At 46.4% G+C, this 23,413-nt stretch overlaps 1 protein-coding gene across 4 annotated transcripts in view; it reads left to right on the top strand.

The window, feature by feature from the left end:
- tnr (tenascin R (restrictin, janusin)) overlaps positions 1–23,413 on the top strand; it is a 113,801-nt gene that overhangs the window by 46,583 nt on the left and 43,805 nt on the right. The window contains exon 3 of one of the 4 annotated variants that reach the window (XM_076972715.1): positions 13,485–13,579. The exons of the other annotated variants lie outside the window; for them this stretch is intronic. The gene's annotated coding sequence lies outside the window, so the exon portion shown is untranslated. The remainder of the gene's footprint in view (positions 1–13,484; positions 13,580–23,413) is intronic. 4 annotated transcript variants of the gene reach the window in all.

Genomic DNA, 23,413 nt, shown 5'->3' with positions numbered 1-23,413 from the left:
GGAAAGCATTATTATCTAGTTAAGAGCATTAATGGAGCCCTTCTCACACCCCCCCCCCCCCCCACCCCCCACCCCCCACTGAGCCACATTCAGGAATGTATTTAATGTCACACCACTCTGAGCATTTTATAAGCATTTTGTTTACTTTAAGGGGATTTGTCATCGGGATTTGGTGATATACCTGCAGTTACCGTAAACAAAAGAGCAAAGAGCAAAATATATTAATGTGGATGTTCTATATGTAACGTTCCATTCTATAGGAATGTTGTTTTCACCCAAACATCTTTATATTATGGTGGTGTTTAGGGTTTAGATATTCATCCTCCACGTACACAACCTTAACTGGGGGAGAGTGTGGTGAGCAGAGGGGGTACGGCACAGATCGGAGTTTTGCTCATTTGCATTTAGGCCTTCTGCTGGAATGTGAGCAGGATAGGGCGTGGCCCACATCCCCACGGGGGAGGGGCTTCTGCTGGAATGTTAGCAGGCTAGGGCGTGGCCCACATTCCCACAGGGGGAGGGGCTTCTGCCAGTGATGCACAGGCTGTGTCCAGTGTAGAGCAATGCAGGCAGGCAAGGTTTTTGACTGATTCTGAACAACTCCAGACTACGGTGCTCATCGCTGTCATGTGAGAATAAGCACTGTTTGCGTTTCTGCCTCTTTGCATTCAAGCTGAATACCATTTAAAGTGGGAATTCTGTCTCAATGCTCCTAAACAGACTGTATATCATTAATACTTAATGTTAATAATATGTGATAAATGTATCTCTCGGGGGCTAAAAGAACAAGTGCGTAGAAATGTCAGATTAAAATTGTATCACCATATCGTTAACACCCCCACCCCCCAGGGCAATCTGTAAAAATAATTTCTGGCAAGTCTTTTCATTTCAACCTTCATTAAAAACAAACTTATTATGAGTTATGAAAGTGCTGGAAGATAATTTCTGTGACTTTGCTCTCACAACAGCACTCATTTCAAGACTTAGTTAATCATCCTTGCCGGTGGACTTCTTGTGGTGAGCCGTTAATGAATCAGGACCGGTGATCACTTCATTGTGTTGCTTGTGACTGATCTACAAAAACAAAGCCTTGCAAATCTGAAAAGATGAAAACACTTTTCACTTCGGTTTTTCTTTGAACTGATTCTTCTCTTCTTTGGATTTAAAGCAATTATTTTCAGTATGATGGAGAAGGCGTTAGTTAAGGGAGATCTTAGGAGAACACGTGTAATGAAAAGTAGTTTGGGAGTAACTGAGAGTTTAGAATGATAACAATAAATTAACATCTCTGAGGCAGCGTGATTAAGGGAGACGTGGCTTATGTCCGGAGGGAGGGGAGGTCCTGGCTTTGCCCCAGGGCAGACCCGGCTTGGCCCCAGGGCAGGCCCGGCTTGGCCCCAGGGCCTTCACGCTCTGCAGGGCCCCACTCTGAATTGTTGTTCTGGTGAACCCGGGCAGATCAATGTTGCAAATGGCTTTCTGATCTTGAAACTAATAGGCCCTTGGTGTGGAGCAGGCTTACATATTTCATTCAGCCCTTTCAGGCTGCCTTATGGTAACAGATTGAACAGGTACTAGATTTTAAAGTTCAAGTCCACATTCCACGCCACGAGTCACTGGCCTGTATCCATGGCCTTGATGGGGCTTGATCGACACTGACAGGTGCATGTAAACTCAGTGCTGTGCAATTGCTTAGCTGTGACGGATGTTGTACATTTAATGTGCATCAGCGCTTTTGGCTGTTGTGTTTTTTGTACTTAGCCAGTGCCGTTAGTGCCGGGCACAGACGCGGTGGAACAGCTCGACGTTCCTTCTCTGTTTCTCTCATCATCTTAAAAGGATCTGTCAGCTAAATGGCTGTTATATTCTCCCCCCCCCCACTGAGCAGGTGTAATGAGAGATACACAAGTGTGGCATCAAGGCCAGAGTTGCCGAAGATAAATGGAAAGTGACCAGTTCGCCACTCGTAATGTTAATAAAGACTAGGACTGGAGCCGTGCAAAATACATCACAGGCACACAAGACAACAGGCCCAGAGAGACACACGAGACAACAGGCCAAGAGAGACACACGAGACAACAGGCCAAGAGAGACACATGAGACAACAAGCCCAGAGAGACACATGAGGCAACAGGCCCAGAGAGACACACGAGACAACAGGCCAAGAGAGACACACGAGACAACAAGCCCAGGGAGACACACGAGGCAACAGGCCCAGAGAGACACACGAGGCAACAGGCCCAGAGAGACACATGAGACAACAGGCCCAGAGAGACACACGAGACAACAGTCCCAGAGAGACACACGAGACAACAGGCCCAGTGAGACACACGAGACAACAAGCACAGAGAGACACACGAGACAACAGGGTGTGCAGTCGCAGGGGGCAGAGAGCAGGGGGCAGGGGGTTTCAGTGTAGGGTGAACAGGTGAGACTGCCCATGCTTGCAGGTGACCCCAATTGTCCTGCACTAAAGGTGTGACAACCAGACCGTATGGGTAATAATAATCAATATGGTTTAGACTCACTGCACTGTGTTTAAATGCACCACACATGCACCTTCAAAAACTGATTAAACCAAAAAATCTGACCCCAGTGTGTTGAATATGAAATTAGCATATTTGTGGTAAGAGAGTCATTTGTCTTCTTAAACTTAAATTAATTGCTTGTTAAATGTTTGTCAATAATAAAATTAAGAAAAGCAATACGTCCCCGTCCTCGAAGAAGACAGTGAGAAACAACACGAAAAATGACGTCGACTGCAGTGACAAAGATGATTTTAAACAGCACAATGAACAATCAAAACCAAATTGACAGATGGAAACACCCAGTCTGGACGTGTCCTGCTGGACAGCTGCCTGGACGGGTTCTGAAGCAGAGCTTACACCAACACACCAGGCTGAGTACTGCACGGGGAGCAGAACCTTCTGAATGGATACGTTGGACTGTTTAATACAATGGAGCAGAGGCATCTTCTGAACGAGCGTGTTCTCCCTGGTGAGCGCTCACTGTAAGTATATCCCCGTAATTAAGAGGAGAGATGTATCACTGGCAGACAGTAATGAGGCAGATGTACACCGTGTCCGTTCCCCGGCGTGAACGCCACCTGCTGGACACCAGTTGCCCTCGGAGTTGCGCTGGACTGTGGACCACTCGAAACTAATTATGTGAAAATGGGATAAAGACTGATGGCACCTGGCCCTGCTTGGAGAAGCAGCAACAAAGCCAAAACTCCTGCAGACCATCATTAACCACAAGTACTCTGGGGAAATTGTTTGGAAAAATGAGCATCAGCTCGTCTCAAGGAGGATCTGCACACGGAGAGGCGACGTGTCCGTCCCTGACAGGTGCCAGAGTGAGCGTGGGTGCGTTTTAGACGTGCAGGTGGTTCGCAAATCTGAACAGATTCTTGGATCTCAAAACACGGGTTTCCTGGAGACGTTCCAAGCAGATGATACACGCCTCTGCTCATGGGGTCTGCACCAGCTTCATTACTGGAACACTGGGGGGGGGGGAGGGTCATTCTAGTGGTAAATGACTAGCTTCCTCCAAAATCACCATCTCTGGCCTATAAGAGTGTATGAGGTCAACGTGACTCTGAGCGTCCACCACTACTCCATAAAGACACATGTGGGGAGGATTGTATCACCGGGGGACCAATTTATTTCAGAAGTACCACAAAGCGATAAGTGAGTGAGAGCAGTGGGTCTGTGGGAATCAGGCTGCTGGCAGTAGGAAGTGTCTTCTCCATAAGGTCTATATAAGGGGAAAAGGAGCCATTGGAGGTCAGGTTCTGTTTAAGGCTTCCAGTGAGAACAGCATCTCAGCTCTGCAGAGCTCTTCAGCACCCTGGACAGTGGCAGGAATCCTCACCTCTGGGGGTCAACGCTGTGTCCAGCTGTATCGTGTGAGGAGACTGTTCACGACTCTTTAAATGTCCTCGCAGGTTTCATCGCTGTTCTCAGTTGGCCTTCACCGCTATGGCGATCAAAACAGCGTAGCGGTTTGAGACAACTTACCCAGCAGTGGCTCGGAGAATGCACTGGGTCAAGTTGCCATGGAGATATGGTCAAGAGTGGTCAGCGTAGTGTCTCCTAGTCCATCAGCTTCCTCACAGATCTGCGTGGATGAGATGAAGCGTGTCCGACCGGGACGTTTCTACGGGAGACGCGTAACGTCACACTCCCCAACGGCATCTCGAGCACGGCGGACGTAAACAGGGCTGGGTTTCCTTGACAACTAACGCTGCCTCCAATTATGACACATGTAATAGGACCGGCTGGAATTCGTTTTGGCGATGCAGATAAGAATCTGGTTGTCAGGTGGACGTTATTCGGTGTGGTAATGATGAGATGATGGGGAGGAGAGGAGTGACATTCCCTACAGGTACACGGTATCATCTCCTCCGGCTCCTCTCTGCTGCCTCAGTATCTGGAGTGTGGTGTGTCCCAATTACCCAAACAGCCCCGAGAAATGAGTCTTGCTGAATGAGTGACCTACAAACACAGTGCTGGTTGAGATGCCGTGAATATGTGATCATCTGATGAGAACCAGGGTGCGGTGAGTGGCTTCAAAAGGCTTCCATGTTGTAGTAAATTTAGCTTGGATTCAACAGCTCAGAAAAGTAAGACATGCCCTGCCAAACACACACACACACACACACACACACACACACACACACACACACACACACACACACACACACACACACACACACTTCAATTTTAATAACTGTGTATTCTGATTTAAAATAAATAATTTACTTTCAAACTCTATATGAATCTATTTACATTCAGACTCTATATGAATCTATTTACATTCAGACTCTATATGATTCACTTTGCATTCAGAAGTGGCTCCCTGCGTGCGATCCAGTCCGCCTGTGTGTGCGGCTCGTGTTAGGTCCCGAGAGTTGCCTGAAGCCCCTTCTGGATCCCAGAGTGTTCTGTCTGAGCAAACAGGCCTCCAATACTCTGCCATTCTGAGGCCCTGTCCAAACCGCAGGGCCACCCACAGAGCGCACTCTCACACCTGAGACGAGATGGCGAGCTGTGTGATTGGCTGCCTTTTCCCCGAGGCTATATTTGTCTGAACCCCGTGGAAGTGATATGTGCCATTCGTCAAAGCAGACAACAGCAAATAGGAGGATTGAATGCACCATTAATCTCAGCGGGCTCGATCAGGTGTGAGTGGAGGGAACCTTGGACCTGGGCTTGTCTTCGCTCCGCTGCACACGCAGAGGAAGTAACACAATCACATGGCCGTGTGCGCTGAGCTTAGTCCGAAATTCGGAGGTCTTGCCGCGCTTGTCAGGCTTTCGAATAGAAATTAATTGAGGTACGGCCGTCTTTTCTTTCTCTTTTTTAAAATAGCCAACCGTTGCTAAGTTGGCAGCTCGATGACAGCTCTGACAGTTTTTCTATACTGCGGACAAACCTGTGTATTTACGAGCTATGTTTATTAAAGTATGAAAAATCCACTATTACCCAGTGGAATTTATTCAAAGAGTTTCAGAATATGGGGAGTTCACAGCAGAATCATACTGCCCCTTCATACTTATATAACTGTTATAACTACCTTCATACTCACACTGATAGCTTACGCATGTTATAACCAACTTCATACTCACACTGTTGATATCTTACACATGTTATAACCACCTTCATACTCACACTGTTGATATCTTACGCATGTTATAACCACCTTCATACTCACACTGTTGATATCTTACGCATGTTATAACCATGTTAATACCAGTGTTGCGAATAACGCCGTTAAAAATAACGGCGTTAGGTAACGTCGTCATTTTGTCAGTAACGGGATAATATAATTAGTTACTTTTCCTGTCGTTACAACGCCGTTTACGTTACTGGTCATTAAAAGCGGTGCGTTATTATATATTGATATACTAATCCGAGCGGACCGCTGCCCAGGCTAGTGAGGAGTAACAGATCCCGATAGGTCACAGTTCTCGGTGTAACACCTGTTTAACTTAACAAGTCAGTAAGCAATTGGCTAAGGCAGCGTTATGATAGCCAATCAGACCCAGTGTTTTTACACGCGCGCCGAAGCACGCGAGTGACACGACACAAATGGAGAAGAGGCCAAAATTGCGTCAGGTGCAAGCCGAAGAAAACTAGAACTTTCAAGGCGATATAAACATTATTTAAGAAAATACTTGAAGTTCCTGAATGTCTACCAGACTGGGTATTTGATTTATTTAATTAAGAATAGAGGTTTTATTGTTAAGTTTACTTCTGTTGTAAACAAACCAGTTGTTTCAGGTTTAGAGAATTTAATTTAATTTCATAGATGTAAATGCACTTTATATAGTGTAACTTTTTACTTTTGCTTTTTTTCCCAAAGATTTGGGATTTTAAAGGATTTTATCTTGCACTGGTCTGTGGATGTGCAATAAATATCAAAAGTTAAACAATTTTCTGATCTACTCATTTCAGTTGACTGTGAAAACTGCTTTAAAAAAAAACTTAATTAATTGGCATATAACCTTTTTTTAACTGTAACGCAAATAGTTACTTTCCCTGGTAACGAGTTACTTTTATTATAGAGTAATTCAGTTACTAACTCAGTTACTTTTTTGAACAAGTAGTGAGTAACTATAATTACTTTTTTTAAGTAACGCTCCCAACACTGGTTAATACTCACACTGTTGATATCTTACGCATTTTATAACCACCTTCATACTCACACTGTTGATATCTTATGCATGTTATAACCATGTTAATACTCACACTGTTGATATCTTACACATTTTATAACCACCTTCATACTCACACTGTTGATATCTTATGCATGTTATAACCATGTTAATACTCACACTGTTGATATCTTACGCATTTTATAACCACCTTCATACTCACACTGTTGATATCTTACGCATGTTATAACCACCTTCATACTCACACTGTTGATAACTTACGCATGTTATAACTACCTTCACACTCACACTGTTGTTAGCTTACGCATGTCATAACTACCCTCACTACTACTCACACTATTAACATCTTAGAATCAGAGGATGTGGCCTGCTAGTGCTCTGAGCACCTCCTGTTAAGATTACTGGTCTGAATCCATTTATAAATTTGAAATGTAAATGTAATGAAAGCATGTTGGACAATTTATAGCAAAGAGTAAAATATTTACCCAACATATGTAGTGGCAATGAGTAAAAGTAGGGCGAAATTATACAATAAAGCATAAATAACAAAATATGTATTGAAGTAATGTGGTGGAGTGTTTATACTGAAGTAAAGTGGTGGAATGTTTTTTCTGAAGTAATGTGGTGTAGTGTTTATTCTGAAGTAATGTGGTGTAGTGTTTATTCTGGTGGATTGTTTATTCCGAAGTAATGTGGTGGAGTGTTTATTCTGAAGTATTGCGGTGAAGTGTTTATTCTGAAGTAATGTAGTGGAGTGTTTATACTGAAGTAATGTGGTGGAGTGTTTATACTGAAGTAATGTGGTGGAGTGTTTATTCTGAAGTAATGTGGTGGAATGTTTATACTGAAGTAATGTGGTGGAGTGTTTATTCTGGTGGATTGTTTATTCCGAAGTAATGTGGTGGAGTGTTTATTCTGAAGTAATGCGGTGAAGTGTTTATTCTGAAGTAATGTGGTGGAGTGTTTATTCTGAAGTAATGCGGTGAAGTGTTTATTCTGAAGTAATGTGGGGGAGTGTTTATTCTGAAGTAATGTAGTGGAGTGTTTATACTGAAGTAATGTGGTGGAGTGTTTATTCTGAAGTAATGTAGTGGAGTGTTTATACTGAAGTAATGTGGTGGAGTGTTTATTCTGAAGTAATGTAGTGGAGTGTTTATACTGAAGTAATGTGGTGGAGTGTTTATTCTGAAGTAATGTAGTGGAGTGTTTATTCTGAAGTAATGTGGTGGAGTGTTTATTCTGAAGTAATGTGGTGGAGTGTTTATACTGAAGTAATGTAGTGGAGTGTTTATACTGCAGTAATGTGGTGGAGTGTTTATTCTGAAGTAATGTGGTGGAGTGTTTATTCTGAAGTAATGTAGTGGAGTGTTTATACTGAAGTAATGTGGTGGAGTGTTTATTCTGAAGTAATGTAGTGGAGTGTTTATACTGAAGTAATGTGGTGGAGTGTTTATTCTGAAGTAATGTGGTGGAGTGTTTATTCTGAAGTAATGTAGTGGAGTGTTTATACTGAAGTAATGTGGTGGAGTGTTTATTCTGAAGTAATGTAGTGGAGTGTTTATACTGAAGTAATGTGGTGGAGTGTTTATTCTGAAGTAATGTGGTAAAGTGTTTGTACTTCACCGTAGTCTCCAGAAGCCAGCGGCACATTTGTTTGTGTGTGATCGAGTGTGAGACTGGGTCCACTGGGAGAGCACACTGGCAGAACCAGTGGTTCCAGGCCCAACCAAAGCACAGCGGACCACCATCCATCTTCCCCGGGCCCTGTCCCACGCCGCCTCTGTCAAGCAGTCGGGTCTCGTCCAGCTGTGAGGCCCTGTGCTCTTGAAGATCCATCACGCTGAGCTGTGAACGCTGCTCCGGTCACTGGAGGCGGAGGAGAGCGGATTCTGCTGTATCAGAGCTGACTTGGCCCCCCAGAGCTCGCAGCCCGTGCGATTGTGTCATGGTTTTTAATTAGCGTTCAGTGAAGAGGTCTCCCTCTCCTGCCTTCTTCAGGAACAACTGGCAGTTCTTACATCCGTGAAACCAGAACAAGGCAAACAGGATTATTTAGGCTGGCTACGTCTAGCATATCCTGGTGATGACATTTTCTTTGTTTCCCCGGGACATGTACAGAGCGAGAACGTGCTGGCTCCTACTGAACGCACCCTCTAATGAGAGAGCGGGGAAACTATAGCATTTTACATCACAGCAAATATTTTTTTCCCATAAGGCCTTAGGAACAGTGTAAATAAATCCAGTGCGCCACTTCTGTTGACTGTTTCAGAACATCTTGACCTTGGATGCTAATCACCGCATTCTTATGCTGCATGTGTTGAGATTTTTGGAGAATAAACCTCTTCTCACACTATTTAACTACAATCCATAAGAGCTCAGGGGATTGCACAGATCTTCTCTCCCACGTTTCTGGGCTCTGATGTTAATACTGCAAAAATCTGTCTGGATCTGTCTGGTATACCTCAGAAGATCATTACACATGGAGAGAGAAATATATGTATGTATGTATGTATGTATGTATGTATAGATAGATAGATGGATAGATAGATAGCTTGGGTAGTGCTATCTACAGTGACCCTACAGCCTCGAATGCAGCAACAAGTGTTTGACCTTTGCAGACCACAACACGAACGATGGTTTAGCCACAAGCCACCGAGCCATTAATAACGCTTTTAATAAGATGAGCTGAATCCACAGCACAGAACTTCATCTGTCGAGTCATCTGGGTTTTCCCCTCAGATACCCAGGAAGGAACAAACAGCTTCTGAGTTCTGTGGCGTCTTCATTGTCTCGTTCTCCCTTTGCGAATGCGTTTGAAGGCTTTATTGAAAGCACCGTGTCCATCAAGGCTCTTTTCATTTCTTTGTAAGCGTTTTCAGCTTCACCTGCTGTGAACCGTTGAATCCGTGGACCTTCGTTTTGTTGGAACTTTTCTAAGAGTGAAGATGAAAGTTCTGGAGTGTCTGCAGTCACCCTGGTGCTGCTGCGAGGAGAAACCTGCCTCCCCGATGCAGACGCCGCCTTCACACCGCCAACCGCCAGCCTTCCGTCGGCCCTCTGAAGTCGGGCAGCAGTGTTCCGCGGCGCTGATCCGTAGGCGATGTCCCGCATGGGCTGCCCCGCGTGAGGCAGAAGGGGTGTGGGGTATCGGCATCTCTTACTCTCATGAGTGCTTTTAGGATTTCAAATAGCAGTACTGAGAGGCTGACTCATGGGTTTCGGTCGGTGGACGTTTGTAGCGCCGGGCCCTGGCTGGGCCTCGGAGAGACATGCTGCTCGCTAGCTTTGTTTTCCTTTCTCTTTCTCTACTAGAAGAGGGACCAGTCAGAATTAATCAGAGAGCAAAAAAATAAAAATAAAAAGGTTGCTGGGTTTGATGCGGTATGAACCTACAGCCTCCCTAACACTCCGAACACTCCGAACACTTTGGAAAACATTTGGAGAGAAAGCTGTTGCTGCTGACTGACTCACGCCCAGATTACGGCGGCCCAGATCACGGCGGCCCAGCTGTGGCGAGTGCTTTCAACGTGAGTGCTTTCAGCGCCAGTGCACCTGACGCACTTCAAAATGACTTGAGTTTAGATTCAGGCTGTGCTGCAGAAGGGCCCAGAACCTGTGGTCCAAACTAAACACCATCTTGGGGAGAACAGCCAGGGCTCGGTGTGCACCGACACTACGGCTCAGATGCCGGGTTTAACTGGGTTTGGGTGGTGACATGTCCCTTTGATTTCATCCCATGTAGTTCCATTTCAAAAGCATCCAGAAAGATGTGTGGAGTATAAAGAATATATAGTGAAGCTGAGTGCATGTTTAAGTGCTGAAATTCCAAACTGTACCCGTTTTTAATGGCCACTGTCACTGGACACACTTCACACATATTTTCTGATTTAAATAGACGAATGCTAATTCAGACTGGAGAAGAAATCTGGTTCTTGGAACTGTCAATCACTAAAATCTTTGCCACCACAAAACTGCAAGATTAATTAAGATATGGCAGGTCTTGAGTCCAAGTTGTGAACCTTCATCCTGTGCATATATTGCAGAGAGATTTTTCTGTCCTTTACAGCAGATTGATGGTGTGAGTTGGGATGTCATTAACATATCAGTTATTAAGATACAATGTGTGAAATTTAATGTCAGGAGTAATTTATCACTCTGTCAATTAATTATTGACATCAATAAATGGTTTTCAAAAAGAGGGCACTTAGGGTAGGGAGGAGGCAGGGCTAGAGTTGCCATCTTTCAGAAATGAAAATAAGGAACACCTACTACGGCTCCTCAGGGCCACGCCCACCACGGCTCCTCAGGGCCACGCCCACCACGGCTCCTCAGGGGTATTCCCTCCACCTCTCCTCAAGGCCACGCCCACCACAGCTCTTCTGGGCCACACCCACCATGGCTCCTCAGGGGTATGCCCCCCACGGCTCCTCTGGGCCACGCCCCCACGGCTCCTCAGGGGTATGCCCCCCACGGCTCCTCTGGGCCACGCCCCCACGGCTCCTCTGGGCCACACCCACCACCGCTCCACAACTTTTAAGGGTAGTGTGTTTCCACTTTGAACTGACACAGATCATGTTGTGGACATCTGTCTTTTGGTAGGAAATCATAAAGTTAATCATTAAATAAGCTAATCACAAAATACTGCACGTAGCATTTCAAGATAATGGATTCATAGTCCTGAGTGGAATGCACAGCTGACATTTGTGTCCCTTCACACAGCTAACCACCACGCACAACTGCCTCCGTGCCTATAGTTCCTAGACAAGTAATTAATCATCTTTTAAGTTATAAATTGAATAGCCCCATTTATCATGTAAATTTTTTTTGTGCAAAATAATTTATGCTTGCAGAAATAGCCATTTTCATTAACATAAAATTGGTAATTTTTCAAAGTCATTAGTATTAATCCCTCAGAGTGGCTTTCGTATTAGTTTATACAGAAGAGCTTGCACTGACCGAGGAGACCAGGGTGGTAGGTCGACCCGAGCAGCTCTGAGCACCCATGCCGTGGCCTGTACAGCATGGGCAGCGTATCGATCTGTAGGTTCCTGGTAAATGTGCCACTAAAGTGCGATATTACGTTTGGACTGTGAGGAGCTGCAGGAATCGTGCGGTTGACGTGCTTGTCTCCCTCGTGCATTCGCACTAATTCCGTGTGTTTAAGTCAGAAGCAGCACAATCCATCTTGGTACAGCTGTAATAAGCAGACGCTCTGCAGTTAATTTGTTCAGTGTGAAACGAACGCGGTTCGTTTGTGCTCTGCTTATGAGTCTTGGCTGTTTGAGGAACCTTCTCGAAAACCCTGCCATTTTTTTCTCCAGTGGTGAGGAGAAACGGTGAGATGGGTTTCCCATGACAAGTGATAAATGGACACTGTAAGGAAATTTATCTGCTGCATCAACACATCGGAAATGGGACATCCGGACGATTTCCCGAGTTACGAATAACGGAGGGGCAACTGCGTTTTGCCGCGCGTGAGAAGCCCTGTATTCCCTCATCCTCCTTTCCCTCCGTCACTCCCACTCCTTCTATCTCTGCCTCTCTCTCCTTCTCTCCCTCATCCCTCCTTCCCTCCCTCCCTCAGTTTCTCCCTCCCTCTCACCCTCCTCTCTAAGCCACACCCTAGGATATTGGGCAACACTGTCTTACAGGGAACCAGCAGGCGTCCTGGGTGCAGTCTTTCTTCCAGGAGTAATGAGTGGTTTAAGCAGGACTGATCGTTTGTTCTTTTTTCTGTCCACTGCCGAGACGTCGTTAATTGAATCAGACACTGTAGGCAACTGGGTAGTGTAGTTGTTTGCAGTTCTTATCATTAAAGCAGGAAGAATATTATTGCTATTCGTATTATCTATCTATCTATCTATCTATCTATCTATCTATCTATCTATCTATCTATCTATCTATCTATCTATCTATCTATCTATCTATCTATCTATCTATCTATCTATCTATCTATCTATCTATCTATCTATCTATCTATTATACATTACAAAGTACTTTTGATTCTGCTGGTTTGATTTTGGCTAATGCCCTGTTTGCATATATAGGTAAAACATGTATGAACATCACAAACAGCCAATCAGCACAGCCTTCTCTCTGATACATCACAAACAGCCAATCAGCACAGCCTTCTCTCCAATACATCACAAACAGCCAATCAGCACAGCCTTCTCTCAGATACATCAAAAAACAGCCAATCAGCAGAGCCTTCTCTCTGATACATCACAAACTGCAATGTGGAAGACAACATAAACATTATATGTATAATGTATTATAGAATGCTTCAAATATTATGTATACGTATCATAAAATCCCTCGATATAATAAGTCCACATCCTTGACAGGTGATGTCATGCATTAGCATGCATGCAGAAAAAACATTTTTTCCTTTTGCTTCATGAGCGTGTGGGGCAGTACGTCTGTAAGTCTGCCAGGACATTAGATCGACGCTTTTAAACTTGCCTCACCTGTGAGTCCGTGTGGCTCCTGCAGCTGTAGTTATGAGCGGAGGGAGGAGGGAAAATGCGATTGCTTTGGCGTTATCGGAGCTGGCCAAGGCAGCGTCTCCCCTCCCTCAGGATCAACCACACTGATAACACCAAAATTATTTCATATGTTTCAGCCTCCAGCACTCATGCGTGTCTCTAAAGTTCATGTTAGAAGAATGAAGGGAGGTGTGTGTGTGTGTGTGTGTGTGTGTTTGTGTGTGTGTGTGTGTGTGTGTGTGTGTGTGTGTGTGTGTGTGTGTGTGTGTGTGTGTGTGTGTGTGTGTGTGTGTGTGTGTGTGTGTGTGTGTGTTTTCTAGCTCATTCAATTATCCATTCTGGCTGTGCTGGCAGTGTGAGTCTCTGTAAGGTGTGAGTGGTGTGAACACAGCAGCACTGTTACTGGAGTTGTGAGGTAAGATCACCCGTGTCCTCCTCTGAACAGTGATGTAGGCCGAGCCTAAATATCTGTTCTCTGATTATCACTGAAATCTGGAGAGGACAGGTTTGAAGAAATGCTCTTTGAACAGTCGTATAGCTATATACATAACAGCAGTATTATAGCTATATACTTAACAGCAGTATAGCTATATACGTAACAGCAGTATTATAGCTATATACATAACAGCAAAGACCACAGAAGAGGTCATGGTGCTGAAATGCATAATGTTATCTCGAAACTTAACGAACCAACTAATTAATTCTAGTCTTCATGTTGTTTGAACTCATTCTAAATACAAGTGGCTACATGTCCTGTGAACTGAAGTTGCTACACATAAAATACTGGAACAACTGTGGATTTTGTAGCTGGTTGTTTGTAATTGCCTTGTTATCAGTAGCCAAACTCCATGTGCTGCTGTGGGGTGATGTGGGGTGATGTGGGGTGAGGTGGGGTGGTGTGGGGTGAGGTGGGGTGGTGTGGGGTGAGGTGGGGTGATGTGAGGTGAGGTGGGGTGGTGTGGGGTGAGGTGGGGTGATGTGAGGTGATGTGGGGTGGTGTGGGGTGATGTGGGGTGAGGTGGGGTGATGTGGGGTCAGGTGGGGTCAGGTGGGGTGGTGTGGGGTGATGTGGGGTTGGGTGGGGTGATGTGGGGTGAGGTGGGGTGAGGTGGGGTGATGTGGGGTGCTATCTGCTCTCCAACTCTGCCTGCTGGCAGCTTCCTGTTGATCCTACAGCACACAGGCACACATGTGTTTTGGAATACACAGATTTCCAACTTCTGCCAGAGTGTCCAAAAAGGCACAGAGCACAAACACAGTTTCTGAGCTCATCCGATTGGCAGCTATCCCAGCGACATCTGAGTGTGTGAGACACAGACACCGTGTGTGTGTGTTCGTGTGTGTGTGTGTGTGTGTGTGTGTGTGTGTGTGTGTGTGCCCACATTCACACATGATCACATGATCAGACCTGCTCCCTCGACTCTAGCCTTTCAGCCCAAATATTAACCCAAATCAATGGACATACAGTAGAACCCCGGAACTCGACGCTAATTCGTTCCGGAAGGAGCATTGAGAAGTGATGCAGTCGAGTTCCGAATCAATGTTCCCCATAAGAAATAACTGAAAACGGATTAATCTGTTCTCAACCATCAAGTTGAATTCCAATGCTAAATCCGTCACACAAATGCCTTTTTCATACTTCTCTATGATCGCCCTTTTCAACTCTATTGTTGTTCTTACCATTTTCCTCTTCTGCTTTTCTGCTGTCTTTCTTGGGACCCATGTTTTTTGACTAGAACAGTACAAAACCCACAAAAAACAACAAAAATACAGCAAAAGCTTGGAGCACAGTCTCAAAATGAAAAAAAAAACCCACTGAACAACAACGGCAACGAATGGCTCAGTTATACTTTCGCGAGTGACCAAAGTGCTAATAATGTGATAAAAAAAAGTATCGAGTATATGTATAAATACTTAACTTAATTGAGCTTAAGATGCTGGAAAATATTGAAAATGGACCTTGAAAGAGCCGTACAATTGCTTGAATTCCACCTTGTAAAGGTGTATAAACCCTGCAAACATAACTTAGCGCAAAACACAGCGCAGAAAAGCTGCACGTGCGAAGTTATAAAAATCAAGAGGTGCACTAGCTGCACGAGCCTCGCGCCGGTCGCAACTCGTCAAGTATAAATCTATCTAAACACCAACTAGCTACATGTGACCGAAGCACTATACTTTGTTTACAAAAGTCACATGAGTCGGGTCGGATTCCGAAGTTTTGTTCAAGTTCCGAGACAACATTTTCTTGAAATTTTACGTCGAACTCTGAATATGTCGAGTACTGAGGCGGGCTTCTACTGCGTTAGGAACTGAGTGTTATACAGGTTGTTTTAGATTATTTCCTGTTGGTATTACTTAATAGTTTTGGTCCTCTTTGTTAACTTCCTTCTATCTGGAAACACTGCGGTTCAATCTGTTGTTTGAAACATGCTACAGAAATAAATGGTATCTGTGTTAACATGGGGCAGACTGTGGGGCAGCCCAGGAAGGCCATGGGGCAGCCCAGGAAGGCCATGGGGCTGGACTGCTGTGTTATTAACACTCAGCTCATCCCCTGTGTTTATAATCAGACCCGCATCTCCACTTAAATGTGCCCATCTCTTAAAAGCTTGTTTAAAGAAAACGAGCTTGTGTTAATGCACCCAGTCCTCAGGGGGGAGGAGAAGGGAGGTGGAGATGTGAGGGGGGGTAGAGATGTGAGGGGGTGGAGGAGTCTTCGATGCCTTAATGAAGCTCTGAGTTCCTCTTAATTACGTTGTGTGTGTGTGTGTGCAGATGAAGTGGCCGGCCTGCGAGTCTTTGATCTGCAGTCTCTAATCAATGGGGATAGTGTCCTCTTGGAACTCCACCCCCCTACCCTTAGCCCCGCCCCCCACCCAGACACCTCCTCTCCCAGAACCTCATGGTAATGAGCACAGTGTGTGTTACAGCTCTCCCCCTGCCCGAGGCTCACGGGCCCGGCTACGTGGGCCCTGCTGTGACATAATACCTCTCCCAGCCTGCCTTAAATCGTGCTGACAGCTGAACCTTTACACCTGCTCTCTGCCATACTGGACTGTCTGGGGAGGGGGGATGATAGCCTGCGGGGAACGTCCAGCAGTGTGGAAACGTCCAGCGGTGTGGGAACGTTCAGCGTTGTGGGAACACCCAGTGGTGTGGGAACGTCCTGTGGTGTGGGAATGTCCAGCAGTGTGAGAACGTCCAGCAGTGTTGGAACGTCCAGCAGTGTGAGAATGTCCAGTGGTGTGAGAACGTCCAGTGGTGTGGAAACGTCTAGTGGTGTGGGAATGTCCAGAGGTGTGAGAACGTCCAGCGGTGTAGGAACATCCAGTGGTGTGGGAACGTCCAGCAGTCTGGGAATGTCCAGAGGTGTGGGAACGTACAGTGGTGTGGGAACGTCCAGCGGTGTAGGAACGTCCAGCGGTGTAGGAACGTCCAGTGGTGTGGGAACGTCCTGTGGTGTGGGAATGTCCAGCGGTGTAGGAACGTCCTGTGGTGTGGGAATGTCCAGCGGTGTAGGAATGTCCAGTGGTGTGGGAACGTACAGTGGTGTGGGAATGTCCAGCGGTGTCGGAACGTCCAGCGGTGTAGGAACGTCCTGTGGTGTGGGAATGTCCAGCGGTGTAGGAATGTCCAGTGGTGTGGGAACGGGAACCTCCAGCACTGTGGGATCACCCACGGGAGGACAGCAATCCAGCAGCCTAGCAGAGGAGGCGATCAGATAACTGATTTATCCGTACCCAGCAAGATCAATAATGCATGCAGGCTGGCCGTGTGGTCCAGGGGCCGGTCCCATCTAGCTCCCTGATCATTCACTGTGCTGTAGTGGCCAGCCTGTTCTAGCACTGCGTGCCTTCCGTACTTACCTCTGCTGACATGCTAACAGCTAACATGACCACTGTAGCCCCACACACGCTACACAGGGATGTGAGAGAAACCTCAAAGGCTGAATTCAGTACAGTTTAGACACAACATGAAACACCTTACAGTAACAGGGCTATAATAAATCCTGGGTCTGGATTATGGCTAGCTCAAAATGTTTTCAGACGTCTAATTCCCAAAGCATTATGGGTCTGAGTCTAAAATCTATATGTTTGCATGACAGACAGGAGTAAGAACCAGAGGAACAAGGTGGCCGGTGTTGGTTAAACACCTCCCTGTACACACAGCAGCCCATGAGCCTCTACTACATATCAAAAAACAGGTCACATAAACTCAATTTATAAAATTAGTGTTTGAACACAGAATATGATTAAATTGCACCAAGTTTTTGAAACAATGTCAGTGTATGGGCCACTGCTGAAGCAAACACTCGTGTGGAACCAATGTCCACATCTCACTCCAGCAAATTCAATTATCCTTTTTTTTCCCCTCACCGTATGTTCAGACACCGCTGGAATACTAATGACATGAGCGAATGATGACTTAATTCAAGCACTGAAGAAAAGCCCGCAGATCTCCGCTTGGCTGTGATCCTCTCAGTCCCCCCGGCTCTCCGCTGATAGTGGGCCGGGCTTCATCTCCGCCTCCTGACAACAGAGGGGTTTCTTGAACTTTGTTTTTATGAAAGACAGAACAATAACTGTCAGTCACAGTCTGGCGGCGAGCCGCAGAAAAGGGAGATGAAAGAGAAAGTGGCTCGAGGCTTGCGGGGGAGGGGCCTGTCACACAGGGGCAGCCTACCTGCCTCTAAAGAGATGAAGGCACTATACTTTCTGTCAAACGCATCCTCTGACAAATTGTTTGATCTGCGGCAGAAGAGGATTTTTCCTGGTCGCTTGGTGAAAAGACGTGCTGTGTTAGCCGGGGAGACGGCACAGTCGGTCCCCAGAACCGCACAGTCGGTCCCCAGGACCACACAGTTGGAGAATCAACGCACAGAGACAGGTTGAAATTTAATTTAATTTGTAAGGCTCTGTTGTAGAGTTAGCAAGTAATTAGCAAACATCCTGTAAAAACACATCCATAAATGTGAAGAAAAGAGGAGGAATTAGTGGATAAATGCTTTTGAGCTTTGTGTCAATTGAAACTGAGTGCAGTTAAAATATATAGCTTAGGATTTGTGAGTAACCCTGAGAGAGCTCATTGAACTCGGTGGGCAGAATCCCAGGTCTCCTGAACTCTGAGGGCAGAATCCCTGGTGTGTTTATGTGATGGGAGGTGGACTACCACCATGACCTTGGTGCTACCACCATGACCTTGGTGCTACCAGCATGACCTTGGTACTACCAGCATGACGTTGGTGCTACCGTCATGACTTTGGTACTACCACCATGATCTTGGTGCTACCGCCATGACCTTGGTGCTACCGCCATGACCTTGGTGTGACCACCATGACCTTGGTGCTACCGCCATGACGTTGGTGCTACCAGCTACCAGCATGACTTTGGTCAGCTCAGCTACAGATGCTGAAGTATTTTACTCACTTGATTAGGCCTATGGCTGGTTGGTTTACATAAGAGTGTGATATTTACCGTATTAGCAAAGAACACAGCAGTGTGTAAGCTTTATGCCAAAGCTAAAACACATGCTGGTCTTTTTACGGCAGGTGTGTGTGAGTGTGTGTGTGTGAGTGTGTGTGTGTGTGTGTGTGTGTGTGTGTGTGTGTGTGTGTGTGGTGTGTGTGTGTGTGTGTGTGTGTGTGTGTGTGTGTGTGTGTCCTTGGCTCATTAGGGTCTGCCCTTCAGCCTCCCTGTTACGATGGAGAGGGTTCACGCGTACGACCGTCTCACTCTTCTCCCTGTAAATCTGAGTTGGTCTTGCAAGAAACGGGCGCGTAGAGAAGCGCGAGTGCGTGACTGAATCAGTGCAGCCGCGCAAACATAGCGCCCACCGAGAGGTGCGGTTCGTTAACGCCAGCCGCTCTCTTCAAGCCTGTCGCTGGATGCTGCTTATTTTAGAACTACAAAACAAAGCAAACCGCTTTGATAATTTATTGAAGAAACATTTCAGCGAAGACTGCGTGGCGGGCGGGGCGCTGGAGCGTAATTATGCGCCTTCGTTTCAGGGGTTCCTCATTCCAGCATGAAAAGTTTCTCGGCTGGAAGCCGTGGATGGTGCACAAGCGGCAGGGTGTCGTTGCGGGAACAGCCGTCGTGGAAACGTGCGCGGCATCGTTGATGCACACATTCCAGAAAAAAAAAGCTGTAGAAAAAAGGGAAATATTGTAAGGTGACCTTTCACCAAACACTCCCGTTACCTAAATATTCAAATACCTTTTCTTGATGAAGCCACCAGATATATGTATCAGGAGAACGGTGCTTTAAATCTGCCTCATTATTGTCACAGAACCACACTGGGACACGAGTACTTCTGACTGAAGGGCTCTTCAGACCTTGAGGATCTAACACGCTGCCACTCACTTATTCAAATGCAGTGTAAACAGAGACGGTGGCATTCTCACAGCGTGTAGGTCCAGGACCGCGTTGTAATTCCGCTGGAGTCTTTTTTTTTGTTTCCTGGACCTCGGTTTGTCCGTGTTTCCATACGCCTCAGTGAACGTTGGCGTGAGGACCCTGGCAACGGGCTCGGCGGAGGTTTTAGAACCTGCTGGGTCGCAGGTGCTGGAAAAGAACAGTGCCCAATGATCCCGAAAGACAAGTCCATTTGGCAACGCCGCGGGACTAATGACGGGAGAATGGTAATGTGAGGCAGAGCTGTCCTGTGCTGGCGGAAGGTGTGATACAGAGAGAGGGAGAGATGTGTGTGAGAGAGAGAGAGAGGGAGAGAGGGAGAGAGAGGGATGGAAGGGGACAAAAAGAGGGACAGAGAAAGAGGGAGAGATGGGTGAGAAAGAGAAAAAGAAACAAAGAGAGGGACAGAGAGAGAGAGAGGGAGAGATGGGTGAGAGAGAGAAATGCCAGCTTCTTGCCTGTAGTCGTTGTGTTGGGGTGTTTGCACATTAACCTGTGCAAATAGGGGTTAGGCAGTGGGCCTTAAACCTATACATACTCTCCAGTGTGGAAGATAACACTGCTACTGGCAACACAGACGTCTCTGAGACCAGCTAGTGAGTATGAAAAACAACAGTAAGGGAAGGGGAAGAAACGGAGAGAGAGAGGGAGGAGAGAGGAAGAGAGAGATAGATAGAGGGAGAGAAAGAGAGAGAGAGAGAGGGAGAGAGAGAGAGAGAGAGGGAGAGAGAGAGGTGAAGGGCTCAGCGGAGTGTTAAAGAGATCGGCAAGGAAGCCGGCTATGCTCAGGGATTTGTCTCCGTGTTCTTTGTGACAGTGCACACTAGCCATCGCTAACATCCTGAATGAAGACACATATTAACAGCTGGGAAGACTGACAGGACATTAGGCCACATGTACAAAAGAGACGTCGGTCACAACCCATCAGCCGTGGTCCAATAACCACTACCAAAATAAATAAATTTTGATGTTATTAGCCCAAATAAAAAGCAGCCACTATGGATACCAGATGAAAAGTGTTGCTTATTAAAAAATGCTTTTAATGATTAAATAGTCATGTAGACAGAGATGAATGTGTTATGAGATTTTATTTACACCACATACTTCTTGGATAAATTATCAGAAGAGAAATCACCCATAAATGACTTTTACTGTGTTCCATAGGAAGTGTCCAGGACTACAGCCGTATATTTGATGTGTGGTTTTTGTCATGTATCATTGTCATTTACCCCATGCTGGTGAAGGCCAGAACTTTGATGTGTTTGATGTGAGATTATTTCCCAGAATGCTATGCAAGAAGCTGAACTGAGTTTAGCATGACGTGTCTGAATCCAGTTTGGGGTGAGGGTGTCCAAACTGAGACTGGGATGAGGGTGGATGAACTGGGTTTGGGTGAGCTGAGCTTGGGTTTGGGTGAGCTGAGTTAGGGTTAAACCTGGGTTAGGGTTGGGGTTAAACCTGGGTTAGGGTTAGGGTTAAACCTGGGTTAGGGTTGGGGTTAAACCTGGGTTAGGGTTGGGGTTAAACCTGCCCCTGCTGCTCCTGCAGGGGCAGAACAGGGAGGACCTCCACCGCCCTGCGGGTGGAGACGCTGACAGTGATATGCAGGGAATTGCTTTGGTGTTGGTGCAGTGATGTTTCTCCCCTGCAGGGACATGAAGACTGTGATCAAGCACACCAGGCACAGCAAACATCAGAGCAGTTTGCATACATTATTCGGAAGTGGCGTGTAATAGCTTGTGTAAGTTTCTTTGGGGAAATGCGAAGTGTGTGTGTATGTGTGTGTGTGTGTGTGTGTGTGTGTGTTTGTGTGTGTGTGTGTGTGTGTGTGTGTGTGTGTGTATATGTATTCCCATGGGTAAAAATGCCTTACAAAACTAATATTGCTACTTTCATCTGAAAACCTATAAGAGCCAATTACTTACTTAGTTACTGAGGTTGGGTTTAGGGTTAGGGTAAGGGTTAGGTGTTGCATTAATTTGCAGTAATCATCATGTCAATGGATGGTCCCCTACACAGACAGCAAACAGCACTGTGTGTAGATGGGTGCATCTGTGTGTGTGTGTGTGTGTGTGTGTGTGTGTGTGTGTGTGTGTGTGTGTGTGTGTGTGTGTGTGTGTGCGTGTGTGTGTGTGCGTGTGCGCGCGCGTGCATTTGTGTGCACATTGTAAACTGCAGTGTTTTTGACTTATTGTCCAGAACAGCACACAGTAGTCTTTAAGTGTGTTTACCTAGTTGGGGCGAGTGCATCATTCAGACACTGTTGTCGTAACATTCTCATTTTCCCTTTGCTTCTTTTTGCCCTGCCGGGCTTGTTTACACGGGGTTAAATTAAAGTGGCCCTGGCACCCTTTGAAGCCAGGCACCGCGTTGTAGCCGCTATCTCCCCATTATCAACACGGCCTTCCCGGACGAGCGGCGTGGATGACAAATCCTCCCCGTGTGTTATCGCGGGGAACAGCCCGTGCTTTCATTGACCCGCTGCTGCCTGAACACTGTGTAGCCTTCCGGCTGTTATCACGTATCTACTGTACGATGTTTACCCGTTCAATGCTGCTAGCTGCTGAAATCATGACTGGAGATGTCGGAAACGCTTCTCCGAGACACAGGACACACATGGGCTGGAACGCGGCCAGAGAATTACTTTCCCATAAAGCCATGGGTGATTGGTTCTGACCGTGAACTCGGTGCAGAGAGTGAGGAGACGTTCTCACTTCCATCATATACGCAGTCCCGTGGCACTGAAGCGTGCATGAGGGACTGCTCAGGGTAGCTATACAAAATAAAAGTCTAGCAGATGATAGAATAAAAGTCACCCCATCACCCATTCTCTAGGCTGTACTGGGGCTGGGGACTTTGCATTCAGACTCTGTGTGTGTGCCACTTTGCATTCTGCCTGAGGGGTGACACACTCAGCCCCGGTGTATCTGTCATTGTTCGTTAAATGAAACTGCAAACCCTGCGAGCAGAAATGATGAAGCCTTTTTGAAATATTTGTCAAAAGAATTTTCATCCTTGCGTTAGATGGCTAGAAACGGCCGGGAAGTGTGGAATACCGTATTTCACTTGTCATCTACGAGGCAACTGCTTTTGTTTAAAGGGGATTAAGGAGAAGAAGAGTCTGTCTCCTCAAGAAAACATTTCTTCTGAAGAGCAGAGAGGGGGGATTTTATGCAACCGTGAGAGGGGTTTCCTCATCCTACTTCTTATTATAAAAATACTTTCTCTCTTCTCTCTCTGCTCGGAGGAGCTTTAGATAGTCCCGCTGCACCGGGCGTCCCTGCCTGTCTCGCTGTCTGCGGGTCCTCCGCGGGACACACGAGAGCGGCGCTGAGTGGCGGCGTGTCGTTGGAGGGGCGCGGTCAGATACGGAAACAGACAGCTATCGATCTCTGTTCAGCGCCGGGGCACTCGGGCGTGGAGACGCCTCGGCTTATTAGTCCACACGCTTGTCCTGTTCCTCCCGTCAGGGACGGAGAGTGCGTCTTAATGGGCCCGGTCTAGTCCCGCTCACACACCACTCGCATACCAGCGAACGGCCAGCCAGGAACTCAGCAGACTAAGACCCTTCTAGTCCTCATTTGGCACACCTAGGCTTGAACTAAATTGCCATCATTGACAAGCCCTAATTTGTCTTTCGGTTTCTATAGGAACAGAGCAGTCTGTCTCTTGAGAAACAGCCCACTGGCACATTAGTTTAGATATACACATTGATTTTTGCGAAGTGGCGGAATCAGAGGTGCGTGGAGCTCTTCATTCTTCACCCTCGTATCTGTACACCCGTTACATCAGTTTCAGTGTTACTCAACAAGTCTCGCCCGTTACTGATGAAGAAA

The sequence above is a fragment of the Brachyhypopomus gauderio genome, chromosome 14 (genome assembly GCF_052324685.1).
Source record: "Brachyhypopomus gauderio isolate BG-103 chromosome 14, BGAUD_0.2, whole genome shotgun sequence".
Lineage (NCBI taxonomy): Eukaryota > Metazoa > Chordata > Actinopteri > Gymnotiformes > Hypopomidae > Brachyhypopomus > Brachyhypopomus gauderio.
This window is presented reverse-complemented; position numbering and strand designations above follow the sequence as displayed.